Consider the following 13,471-nt stretch of genomic DNA (forward strand, 5'->3'; position numbering starts at 1 on the left):
TACTGGTTCAAACTACATTCCCCAGAGATCAACAGACAAAGGACTTTTGGATAAACAGTCTGAGTTTAAACTGACTCAAGGCCTTCTTTTTGATGCAGCAAACAGAAAGGTCCTTCTGTCTAAGGGGGCCGCCGACCCAGGAAGGGTTAGAAAGACTGACTCCTAACAGAGTCCCAAGATCTGGTAAACTTTTTAGTATTTGTGTTCATTTATTGTTTTTAATATGTTTTTCTCCTAAATGCTTTCACTTTAAGAATAAAATGTGCTTGCTTAGAAAGAGCTGTGTGGTAACTCTGCCAGGCAGAGTTCTTGAGCATGCTAAAAAACCACTCCCGCAACTGCACCTTCTATTAGATGATGTTAGAGTAACTTCTCCAAAAAGAAAAAGACCATACTACAATTTAGATCAATGCCCATGTAAGAGTCAGCACTACTAGTCTTCTTTAATGGTCTAAAAAACTAACTCCTAGGTGTATTGTTTCTTGCTCCTTCCACACACAAGAGTTGTATCAATAAGCAGTGGGAGTAAAACAGTGTCAGCAACAGGTAAACAGAGAGCTAGAGCAGAGGAAATTCTACTTTTCAAGACTCTTCTCTCACTGAGGTGACATCAGTGGCCCCTGGGCTGAGGTAGCAGCTGAGTAATATTACTTTGCTATTTATAGGTGTGCTGTATTATTTTTGTAGCGGTAATAATAATTTGCACTTGGGTTTTTGAACTGCTTTCAGTACCTATTTTCTTGTTAGGTAAATAATTTTGTTTAGCCCTTTTTAGAGATTTGACATTCAGTTAGACATTCAATGCATTTTGTTTTGTTTTTTCTTTGAAAGCCTTGTCTATATTCAGGAAACTCTAGGGATGCTCTCATGTTACCAGGTTAGCAAGGTGAAACTCCACCTATTAACCACAGACTATGTCGCTAAGGAGGATAAATATGTGCTTCATATCCCAAGGGTATTTAATCATTTTTTACATGGAATTCATTGTTTTACCATCTGGGCAACTCTTTAAAAATGAGAAAATTATGTAATATTCGGCTCAATAATTAAATATGTTCTGAGGCATACAAGGTCATTCATTTCAAGCTATAATTTTGAAACAATTTCATAAATAAATGGATAATTAACTATAATTGTGTTTATATATTATATAGAATAATACTCTATATTACGGTATTCCATATGCTAAATGGCAAGAAGCATGTGCAGGGATTCAAAACACAATTCCACTCTTGCAGAGGAAAGAGGAATATGGCAGTGAAAGGCTGCAGGAAGGGGGAAACTGGTCAGCAATTTCAACTCTACTGGCAGCACCCACTCTGAGTAGGAGCAGCAGCAATTGCAGAACAAAGCCTGGATTGAAGATTAAAGAATGTCTTTTATAAAGATCTAATCTCGTCTTGAAGACTCCAAGCAATGGTGAGTTCAACGCGTTCCCTGGTAAACTTTGCCAATGTTATCTTACTACTAGGAATGACTGAATTCTGAACTCACTAAACAGAAAAATCAATTACTTCTGGAGTCAGAACTAGCTTGCCAAAACTAGGCTGTAAGTGGGAAACAGGCAATATTTCATTAAGTTGCTAATTTGCTAGATGTTTTCCTCTTATTTTACCCAACGTGAAACTAATAAAGGACAAAGACTTTAATGAGAAATAATATCTGCTCTAATGTTAGCCTCCCTATTATCATCTGTGTTACTAGATCTTGTTTCCGAGACTGAATGAACTGATGGTCAGAAACACTACTTCACACGTCCTTTTAAATCTGTACTGTTCAGTTAACATAATGGGCCATAACAGTAACTGGTGTAAACCTCTGCATACTGATTTACAATGGTTGATGATCTGGCCCCAAGTTTGTTTAAATATTTTTTATGCATTTTGGTTTTCTCTAATTCTCTTGACTGTATTAAAATTTAGGATTCAAATCACTTATTTTTTGCCCATAAAAAGAAAACAAAATGAATAAAATGTTAGAATGAAAATAAGAATGTGACTTCAGCAGCAAAATGTATTTTTCTCTGGTTTTGATTAGAAAAAAATACCGAGTAGGAAAAGTTTAGTCTTGTCTGGCAGTAATCTGCATAGACATTTTTATGCCCAAATTATGACTGTCTACATATCTCCTTTATATGAAGTATTGTAGTTAAAAAGAGAGGAGTAATTTTCCCTTTGGCAATTAACAGACATTCCAAAATGCTCTTTTGCCACAAACTAAAACCAAGGTTTTTTCCTTAAATTTTAATGGCCAGATTCTTTCTTGCTTACGCCAGTGTAATTCAGGAGTAATTTCATGTGCTTAACAATGAGATCACAATCAAGCCCTAAAATTATATAAATTCTTCTATATTTCTCTTATATTTTACAGTATATATTATACTATCTTTAAATACATGATCACATTTGTTATATCTTAATATGGCCTCTATCACACCACAGTACCTGAGCATTCCAATCTTTAATATAATCTCAACACTCTTGTTAGATAGGGAAGTAACATGATTTCACATTTTACCAGTAAGGAACTGAGGCAAAGAGGAACTAAGGCCCACATCCTGAAAGGTACATAGGCTCCTAAATGCCACTGAAATCCATGGAAGTTAGGCACCTAAATACCTTTGTGGTTTAGCCCTAAGTGACTTGCCCAAGGTTACACAGGAAGTTTATGGTGGAGCAGGGAATTGATCCCCCAGTACCAAACAACAGATGTCTGAAAGAGCTACAGGACCCTTGCATCTTTAATTGCACAGAATAGACAGTGAATGAAACAAAGGAATGCAAAAAGAGAAAAGATGCTCTCATGTTCAAGGCACTGGACTGGGAACCAGGACACGGGCTCTATATCTGGTATATACTTTATATGCAATATTGAGTGAGACTATCCTAATGTATATGTGCAAGGGGGACAAATTAAGTGTTCCCAAGCAATCTTAATTCTGACATTTCCTAACTTTGAGTGTTTGACTTTGCAAACCTAACAGTTTTTTGTATGTAAGAAAAAGGTTATCTAATAGCCTATCAATATCTCTTCATTAGGAAAAATGCAGTCCAATTGCCAAAGTATGGATCATTCACTAAGATGTACGGAACAATTTGATCTCTTCACAATTTTTTCCTGCACCTTAGGAAACCACTGTGGCAATTTTTAGGGGTCAGCCAACACTATTTCCTTTAGATTAACCTTGACTTACTTTACAGGAAGTATAACCCCAGTCTGTCCTCCTTGCCTTTTAGTACAATATAATAGTAATTTTGTTATACCTAGACTATTAATAGCTAGAGTTTTGTATAGCAATGACCACTGACTAGGAACAACATATAATACAAAAGGTGACTTTATAAAACACCATGCAAACATAGTAAGATGAAGCAGTAATATTGTGCATCCCTCATAAATATTGTTACCAAAGCATGGAAAGCATTAACGGTCTGTACATAAGGTGTCAGCAATCCAAAGGGTCTCTCAAATGGAACAATACTTAATGAAATACCAAACAGGGTGGTTACAAATGACAGCTATAAATACAAATTGGATCACTTTATCTTAGACTATGCTGGTGACTATGGCTCTGCAATAGCCACATACAATCCAGAACCAGCTGGATATCAGGATGGATTGGGTTCTATTATATTTATGAACCTCAGGTTAGGTTTGAAAAACAAAAAGTAAAAAAATGAATCTCTAAATGAACCTGCAGAGGCTGGTATGTTGCCAGTTCTATAAGCAAACCACCCAGGATTCACAATTCCTACTTTAGTATCCAGTGTTCTTTAATACTATTTTATTTCTCATGTTGCCAAGAAGTGGAACATATGGATCATTAGGGAAAACTGTAGTTTATGGTGTAAGTATTACAGCTTCAAATTCAAGATCAGATGCAGGCAGAGTTATTAATATGACCAACAGGTTTTAGGCATGTAGCAATCATGTCTTCTCCAGACCACTACCTGTTCACAACCACAGACACAAAGAATGCCTGGGAGCTTAGACAGAAGCAGCAGCTATCTCAGTCCACAGGACTGCAATTACCAATGAGATAGCAGTGTCCCCTCCAATGATCTTATTAAAAGATTTTGCTGGTGCTTTTGAACTCTGACATGTAGATCATTTGACCTCTGTAGTATTTTGTAGAACATTGCTCCACACTAATGACACACTAAACTGCCATAGTCAAGATTTTTAAAAAAATAAACAATTAAAGAAAGACATCACAGTGATACTTACTTCAGAGATGTGCTCCTGTTTGAGTGTTACTTGACAATGAACTTGTTTTTGTTAAGCATCGTTTCCTTGTAATCACTACTGTTTTCTCTGAAGACTTTGTGCAGTGATCCAAAAGTGACCTTAAAAACCAAAGCAAAAACAAAAGAAGCTGAGTAATTCTTGACAGAATGTAATTAAACAAATTAAAATCTAAACAATTTGTCATTTTATGTGCTCCATAAATTTTTAATGAAGAAATACCACAAATTAACCAGCACATTTCCGTTCTTTTCACTTACTATACGAAAATATTTACGTCAGAGTCTAGTACACCATTTCTCAAATGCGGCCACCATGGCTGCATGAGGCCACGAGGGGCTTTTCTTGAAGCCACAGCCTCCTGGGTTATTATTGGCGGGGAGGGGCAAAGTAGCAGCCCTTCCCTCTCCCTGTTGCTCCTGGATGCACAGCCTTCGTGTTGGTTGCTGGGGCCACCAGCAGGGTTGGGTCCTGCCCCCATCTGGAGACACCTGGGGTACAATGTGGGAGAAGCAGGCAGCCAGTGAGTTCCAGCCTTCCTGGGGCAGTGGGGCTCAGGCTTTGGGCTTCAGCCCTGGGGTGGGCTCACATTCAATTTGTGATCGACTATAAAAGGATCTGGAGGTTCAGCAGTACTACTGACTAGCCAGTTATTCCCCGTTTTGTAGTTGTGTTTGATTTTTCCTTCCTAAGTGCAATGTTTTGCAATTGTCTTTATTGATTTTCATCTTGTTGAATTCAGACCAATTCTCCAATTTATCAACAAATGCCCTTTTGAATTCTAATCTAATCCTCCAAAGTGCAAATGACCCCTCCCAATGTGGTGTCATTTGCAGACTATATAAGCATATGTTTCATGCCATTATCCAAGTTATTGATCAAAATACTGAAATCAGGACAGACCCCACGGGACCTCACTAGACAACTCCTCCCAGTTTGACAGCAAACCATTGATAACTACTCTATGAGTATGTCTTTTTAACCAGTTGCATACCCACCTTATAGTAATTTCATCTAGACCACATTTCCCTAGTTTGTTTATGAGAATGTAATGTGGGACCATGTCAAAAGCCTTACTAAAATCATGATACACTGCATCTACTGTTTCCCCAAATGCACTGGGTCAGTAACTGTCAAAGGAAATTAGATTGGATTGGCATCATTTGTTCTTGACAAATTCATGTTGGCTATTGCTTAAAACTCTAATATTCTCTAGGTGTTTGCTAACTCTTTAATAATTTGTTTGTGTATTGTTCAGATATCAAAATTATGCTGACTGTTCCTTTTTCAATGTAGGAATCATGTTTTTGTCTTTTCCAGTTCTCTGGGACCTCACCCCTTCTCCATGAGCTCTCAAAGATAATCGCTAATGGTTCTGAGGTGGCTTCTGCTAGTTCTTTAAATACGCTAATTTTAATTTCATCAGACCATGCTGATCTGAATACATCTAACTTATCTGAATATTCTTTAACCTGTTCTTTCTCTATTCTGGCTTGTGCTCCTTCACCCTTGTTGTTAATATTAATTGTGTTAAGCATCTGGTCACCATTAACCCTTTTAGTGAAGACTGAAGCAAAATACACATTAAACACCCTCATCTTTTTAGTGTCCTCCATTATCAGCTCTTCTTCTCCATGCTAAGACAAAGGAAAGTGTAGGTCCTCTACTTTCTCTTAATCCTAATATACTTACAGAACCTTGTAGCGAGGTGGTGGGATACCCCACAGCCCCGCTGAGGGACAAACCGCCCCTAACACCAAGGTGGGCGGAGCCACTAGGTCCTGCGCCCGCCCCACAGAGGTCACAGCGCCAACCCGGAAGTATAAAAGCTCACCAGCAGAGCTCAGTGGAGAACCAGCCGCCAGAGAGACCAGAGAGACCAGCCGCCAGTTCGCGACCAAGCTCCCTCTTGGGAGACAGCAGCAGGCCCCGGCCGGCCAGAGGTCACACTAGGCCAGCTGAGCCTACCCCTTGCTCATTACCCCGAGGACGAGCTGAGCCTGCCCCTTGCCAGCTACCCCGAGGACGAGGCGAGTCTACCCGTTGCTACCTACCCGGAGGAACTGATGGTGTTCGAGACCGCCGAGGACGCTAGCACGATCCAGGTACCCTACGAGGGGGAGTGCGGAAGTAGCCCGGGGGCAGCCAACCCCAGTCAGGCTGCAGCACAGCCTGAACCTATGTCAGTGTGTTGCGACCAGGATCCCCACGACAGCAGTGAGCCTTTGCAGCTGCTAGGGCCCTGGGCTGGGACGCAGTGAAGTGGGAGGGCCTGCGTCCCCCCGTCACCCACTCCTTGGGTGACAGACTCCCCCCTTTTCCTTTTCCTGGCCTGGAGAGGCTAGGACAATTTGACTATTGACTCAGCCCCTGCTTAAAGGCCTGAGTCCTTGACTGTTTAGTTGCTGCCCCGCCCTGACCTAGGGCCTGGGCTGCTATTGCACTATTGACTCAGCCCCTGCTTCAAGGTCTGAGCCCCTAACCGTGTGCTTGCCGTCCCACACTGCCGCAGAGCCTGGATTGACGGCGAATTAGAGCGAGGCGGTGGGATACACCACAGCCCCACTGAAGGACGAACCTCGGCAAAGCCCCTCTACAAACCTCTTCTTGTTACCCTTTATGTCCCTAGCTAAATGTAACTCATTTTGCACCTTAGCCTTTCTGATTTTGTCCCTATATGTTTGTGCTATTCTTTTGCATTCATCCTTAGCAGCTGGTCCACATTTTCATTTCTTGTAGGATTCCGTTTTGATTTTCAGATTAGTAAAGAGCTCCTTATGGAGTCATATAGGTCTCTTACTATTCTGCCTATCTTTCCTTTGCATGGGGATGGGTTGCTACTGTGCCTTTAATATTATCATGAGAAAATACCAGCTCTCCAAACTCCTTTTTCCATTAGATTTTTCTTCCCATGGGGACCTTACCTAACAGTTCTCAGAGTTTGTTGAAATCTGCTTTTTTTAATTCCATTGTCCTTATTCTGCAGCTTTCACTCCTTCCTTTCCTTAGAACCATGAAATCTATCATTTCATGATCACTTTCACCCTAACTATCGTTGGCTTTCAGAGTCACTATAAATTCCTCCCTGTTAGTCAGAATCAAGTTTAAAATAGCTGTCCCTCTGCTTACTTCCTCCACCTTCTGAAACAAGAAGTTGTCCCCAGTACATTCTAGAAAGTCACTGGATATTTTGTATGTTTATTACTACTTTACTAATACATGTCTGGGTAGTTAAAAGTCCTCCATTACTACCGGTCTTGTGTTTTGGATATTTTTATTCTCTTGATTTGGTGATCCACAACAGATGTCTACTATGACATCACCCCAGTTTCTTCCCCTCTCCCCCATTTACATTTACCAAGACACTTTCAACTGGTTGGTCTCTTACAACCTTCTAGACCTCAGAACAAATGCACATATTCTTGATATTTAATGCAATGCCTTTTTTTCCCACCTGTCTTTCCTGAACAATATACCCCACTACATCAATAGTACAGTCATGAGATTTATTCCATCAAGTCATAATTTAGCTTACATATTCTCCATATTCCCTATATTTGTATACAAACATCTAAGATGTTGAACAGATTTCCCCTATTGTTTTACCTCTTGTGGTTCCTATGACTGTATTGTAATTTTCCATTTCCTCCCACCCTCCCCTTGCTCCTTTACACTCTTGTGTGCCTATCATCACCTCCTGTAGGTGAGTGGGATGTTGTGTGATCTGGGCAGAGCTTTGGCTCCAACCCCAACACACCGGGCTGCATAGCTGCACCAGCATGCCAAATTAAATATTAGGAGAACATTTGAGGAAACACTTTTTTGAGTAGGTAACTAATCCATATTTAACAACTTTTTTTTAAAAAGTGTATGATAATATGAAGCCTGTTACGCCTCTCCCACCATAAAACCCAAAGAGAGGGGCTCACAGAAAGATAATCTCAGAGACAATCCTGATTAGGAGACCAGAATCATATGCACACAGAGGTCCTGTAGCTCCAGCACAGCTCTGGCTTTGAAGAACCTACCTCCAGCACAGCCCTCCCCACCCCTATCCTCCAGCCTGCCTAGTCATCTCCCGCTTTCCCCCTCCCCTTGACCTTCAGCACACACTTCAACTCTATTCAGCATCTTCTGAGGCAGTGAGAAGGGGAGAATGGGGGGAAAGGGAAAGATTCTATGAAAGTAACTGAATACTCCCTTCAGTGTGAGTGGAGATAGCTATAAGCAGAGGAAGACTAGAGGAATGTGGTATCTAATAAGCTTTTCTTGCTTTTCTTCTGTTTCTCTCTGCCTGCCTGTCATTTTGAAGAGCAGAGAGCTGTGTGGGTGAAGCCAAGGTTATCATGATCCCTGAGAAGTAGTGAGACAAAAGGCAGAGACTTCAGGTATGCTCTGTTGTGAGGAGGACTGCCCATCCTGATATCCAGGAGCATCTTAGGAGAAGAAAATAAGCAGGGTGGATTGATTTAAATCAAAGCAATTTAAATCACTTACTTTAATCATGATTTAAATCAATAGGAAAGAAACCTCGATTTAAATCATCAATTTTAACTGTACTGCATTTGTACTTTAGTTATTTTCCTAAAGAAAGGTTGACTCATCGGCTGGTAACCATAAAAACATGAGTTGCAACTAAATATAGCCTTTACACTAAATTTGGTGCTTCTATTTGCTAACCAGTGAGACAGTGTATCTATACACATTTATTTAAGCCATTATCTACTTAACTCACATTTATATAGATTGTTAATTTTCACATTTTTTATGTTAGGAAATGCTGAATGATGCATTTCTTATTTACTACATAATTAATTTTTACTTGCAATTTGTGTCAAACTATTTATCTGGACATTCAATTAAAAATGCATAAAGCACTCTAATGTTTTTATTAAATAAATCTACCTTAAATGTGCTTGATGCATAAGAAAAAAGTTTTATCAAAACATGTTTTGCATTTAAAGCTAACGGATTTAACAAACAAAAGGAGTATCTGCAGTTAGTACAGATAACAGATTATTTCTGGTCACTGTGTAATTAGAACTAGTAGATCTCATCCTCTCACACTTAGTTTTTATTCATAGATTGGAAGAGGAAAACAAGCTTTATTGCATTTTCAACTCCCAGTTGGTTTCTTAACTTTGAACGAACTAGTCATTGGGTTAAACTAGGTGAATAAACTACTCCTCTGTACCTGCAGAAGAGTCCACTGCTGTTTAAAGCTGATTTAGCACTTCAGCAAATGCTGGTTCCAGCTATTTAGCCAGAGACTTCCAACACTTCAGTGAATTAACGTTCTTTAAAAATTAGCAGCAAACATGTATGGCTAAATTTTTTTTTGTATTTACTCTAAATTATTTTAATAGATTATAATACATTTAGGCTTTACCATACGTTGTCAATTTCAAATAGGTTTTAATTTAAATTTAAAAATTGATTTAAAGTAAAATAATCTGATTTTTTAAATTAAACAAAATTATCACCCTAAAGACAACTCATTATTGAAGATTTGGGATAGATGTCCCAGCCTGAGAGACTGTGGAGCCATTTAAATTACATAACCATGAAGCAGTTTCATAACGTATATGTCCATTTTACAAAATTAAAAGATTTTTTTTTAGCTCTGATAGATCAGGTTTTCTTTTAATTTGCTTTTTAATTATTCATAATTACATGTGCACATATCATTATTAGGCACAATTACAACAGTCAGAGGAACAAACTCAATTAAAAATAAAATGCATAAAATAACTAGAGAAGTCCTAAATGACCTTAGTGTTCCATAAGAGCAAGTGCCTTTGATGTGTTTGACGTCTAGTTCACAAGTAAAGGTACATGATTGACTATAGTGGATGACTTTCCACAATTCTTCATTGTGATTGCTGTTTTGTGAGCGCACTGCTACATGCATGCTCTTGTTTGAAGAAGGCAGCCAAAATTCCAAAACAACTTTCCTCTGCATATGCAAGTTAACATTTGTGACACCAAACTGATCTGGACTACTTACCTGAAAATGTTAACTAAGTACCAGGTGAATATACCTACTGTTTTATGGTTTTTTTTTAATTTCCAGATGCCTTTCCAAACAAAACAAAACAAAAAACACACAAATAAATTCCTGGGGTCTCAAGTCTTGAAGACTTGGGCACGCTATTAATTGCGCTACAGGATTAAATGCAAGTGCTGTTAAAGACCTGCAGATAAGTTTTATCACACATTACCTTTTATTGTACCAACAAGCTTTCAAACTATAAAGGCCCTTTATCAGGCTAATGCAGCGCTTTCAAACAGGTTCTGCTACAATCCAACAGACTGTATGAATTCACAACCAGCACTTATGCCAAGAGAGCAAGAGCAGTAGTAGCATCACTGCAGTCCCTTCTCCCTCTCTATTAAGCCATTGTGAAAGTTAAGCAAAAAATAAATCTAAGGGGGAAAAGTTAAATATGAACATACTAAACTACTCCAGAGCTAAAAAGAAAAGATCTAAAAGGTGTTCAAGTTTCAGGAAATAATGTAATTTTTGCCAGCTAATAAATTCCATGTATTAAAATTCAACTCCTTAAATACTAAAGTATGTTAAATGTTCTATCACAATTGTAAGGAAAAATATTAATTCCACCACAACTGAAAAGCAGACATTTATAAAATCACTATTTCAAGAATGTCTAGAAGTCCCAATCTATTTAAATAGAAATCCACAATTTTAAGAGGAAAGAAGAAAAGATTTCAAACAGACAGCCTAACAAAATGTACCTGTAAAATGAAAGTCAAGCTGTATTGTTGTTTTTTTTCTGGCCCATGTATCACCATCAGTAATAAAGATGCTACAAACGAAACAACACTAGCAAATTCTATGTCTTGACCTCAGTCATAGAAGAATCCTGCTCACTCTCTCAGAGCTTTATCAGTTCTGCAGTTCTAAAATATCATATTTGTTGTTAACGCAAACAAAACGTATGACTGTATACATATGGATCAAACCTGGTGAGTAAAAACACCATTTTAACAGTCACTTTTCTGACTATAACCACACACTGAAATCAGGCAAGAATTGCTCTCTTTTTCCTGTAGTTCCCTCTTACACATGTTTAAAGGAAATACTTTTATACCACGTGAATATACTTATTGCTTAATATACCTCCAATACATCTCCTGTCAGTACTATTTTGCAAACTTTTTTTTTTGGTGGGGGGAGGGTTAACTTTCTGTTGCAGTCTCCTCACAAGAGGCCCAATCCAAAGCCCACGGCAGTCATCAGGAGTTTTTCTGTATTATGTCAGTGGGTTTTGGATTGGGTTCTATGCTACATCAGAGAGCCTGCCCCAGTTTACTTGCTTCATCTGTAGTTCTGCAAAGATTTTACTCGTTAACATGCTTACTTTTTTCAAAATGAAGCTATTCCTACTTTCTGTTCCCTGAAATCTCTTCAAGATGGAAAAAACTGAGTAATATAGATTAACACACTGATTTTCACTTCCTCACCACATTTCAGTTAACATACTGTATGTTTAGTTCCTTAATTTTCTTTATGTTCTGTGGGTTTGATGTACATAAAGACACATTAGAAGAGCCAAACAGCAAGACCAAATCACTTGATTATTTGGACACAAAAAATACTATAATTATCCTTTTTTGTGAAGGTGCTTATAACTGCATTCTAGTAATCAAATTTTCATGTAAAAAATCATCTGTAACCATCATGGTTGTTAAAATAAAATGTGCACTAAAGGTAGATTCAGGTATACATCAGTTTAACAGCATGAAATACTTCAGAAAAATGTGAACTGCTGCTATCAATCAGTGTGATTTTATCTTTGACAAGTACAATTTAAATACCAAAAATCAACTATTCCGCTGCTGATACCTCAGCAGAAGCATCAATAGCTAACCCCATCATTGTTGGACATAGCTTTGGATATAAATGTGAAGTGCAATTGGGCAGCTAATCACTGACCTTGGTTGCTGTTATTGGGAATGAAGAATTTGAGTACCCACTAACAAGTGTAAAGTCACCTTAGGACTACCTCCCAAATGCCAAAAAAACACAAAACCTTTTATGGCTGGGTGCTAAATTCATCAAATATCAAAACCTTCAGCTTCTTTCCTCTCTTCTACTCCCAGCTTTTTTCAATGTCATAGAGCCTCTAGTGCAGTGGTCCCCAACCTTTCTGGGTCGCAGGCGCTAGCCGAAGGACCACTGCGGCGGTGGAGCACCTGCCGAAATGCCGCTGAATTTCGGCGGCATTTCGGCGGCGACGCCTCTCGATGACGTCGCTTGCCGTCGACAAGCGATGTCATCAAGAGGCGTCCCCGTCGAAATTCGGGCGCGATGCCTCTCGATGACATCACTTGTCGGCGACAAGCGTTGTCATCGAGAGGCGCCACCGCCAAAATGCCGCTGCAGCATTTCGGCGGATGCTCTCCTGGGGGCCAGGACGCGGGCGCATTAAGATGCCATGGCGCCCGCGGGCACTGCGTTGGGGACCCCTGCTCTAGTATGTCACACCATGGTGCTGAAGAAAATAAAGTTACCTCCTGTGACGCTGCATTACGTATGTTTTATGGAAATATGCTTATGAGTGTAAATATAATGCAACTTCAATATGCTTTATGCAAAAGGTCTCTTGTAAGGTAGCATTACAAAGCTTATAATCTACTGAGTGTGTTCATCCTATTTGTATGAATGTATCATTCTTATATCTGATGCTAGAAATATGAAGTATTACTCTGAAGTCCTACTGTAACTATGCAAAGTGTGGGCCATTAATGGTGGCTTGGAATCTCGATGAATCCAATTAACTAGGACAATTGGTTGTAAATGGCTCTGTTTACTTGTAAGTCTTCCTATATACCTGGGTGCCAGCCAGTGAGTAATGAAGTCTCACGTGACATGTTCACATGTCCTATGATACTGGAATCCATCTTAAACCTGGTGCTTTTCCATTTAGAAGGAAGGGTGGAAACCCAGAGAGAGACACAAAGGATTCCCGCCTTGTGCCAAAGATATAAAAGGGCGTAGAAAAATCCCCTAGTTACCACCTGAGCTGGAACTAAGAAGAACTGTACCGGGGAAAGGATTGGGCCCAGACAAGGAAGAAGTCTAGTCTGTGAAAGAAGCTTATTGGAACATCTCTAAGGGTGAGATTTACCTGTATTCAGTTTCTTAATGTATTAAGGTTTAGACTTGCGTGTTTTGTTTGATTTTGCTTGGTAACTTACTTTG

The 13,471-nt window shown here is 39.2% G+C and overlaps 1 protein-coding gene across 4 annotated transcripts in view; it reads right to left on the reverse strand.

The window, feature by feature from the left end:
• PIK3CB (phosphatidylinositol-4,5-bisphosphate 3-kinase catalytic subunit beta) overlaps positions 1–13,471 on the reverse strand; it is a 218,100-nt gene that overhangs the window by 139,158 nt on the left and 65,471 nt on the right. For all 4 annotated transcript variants that reach the window (XM_045030486.1, XM_045030487.1, XM_045030488.1 and 1 more), the window contains exon 2: positions 4,228–4,346. The gene's annotated coding sequence lies outside the window, so the exon portion shown is untranslated. The remainder of the gene's footprint in view (positions 1–4,227; positions 4,347–13,471) is intronic.

The sequence above is a fragment of the Mauremys mutica genome, chromosome 9, assembly GCF_020497125.1.
Source record: "Mauremys mutica isolate MM-2020 ecotype Southern chromosome 9, ASM2049712v1, whole genome shotgun sequence".
In the NCBI taxonomy this organism is placed as follows: Eukaryota; Metazoa; Chordata; order Testudines; family Geoemydidae; genus Mauremys; species Mauremys mutica.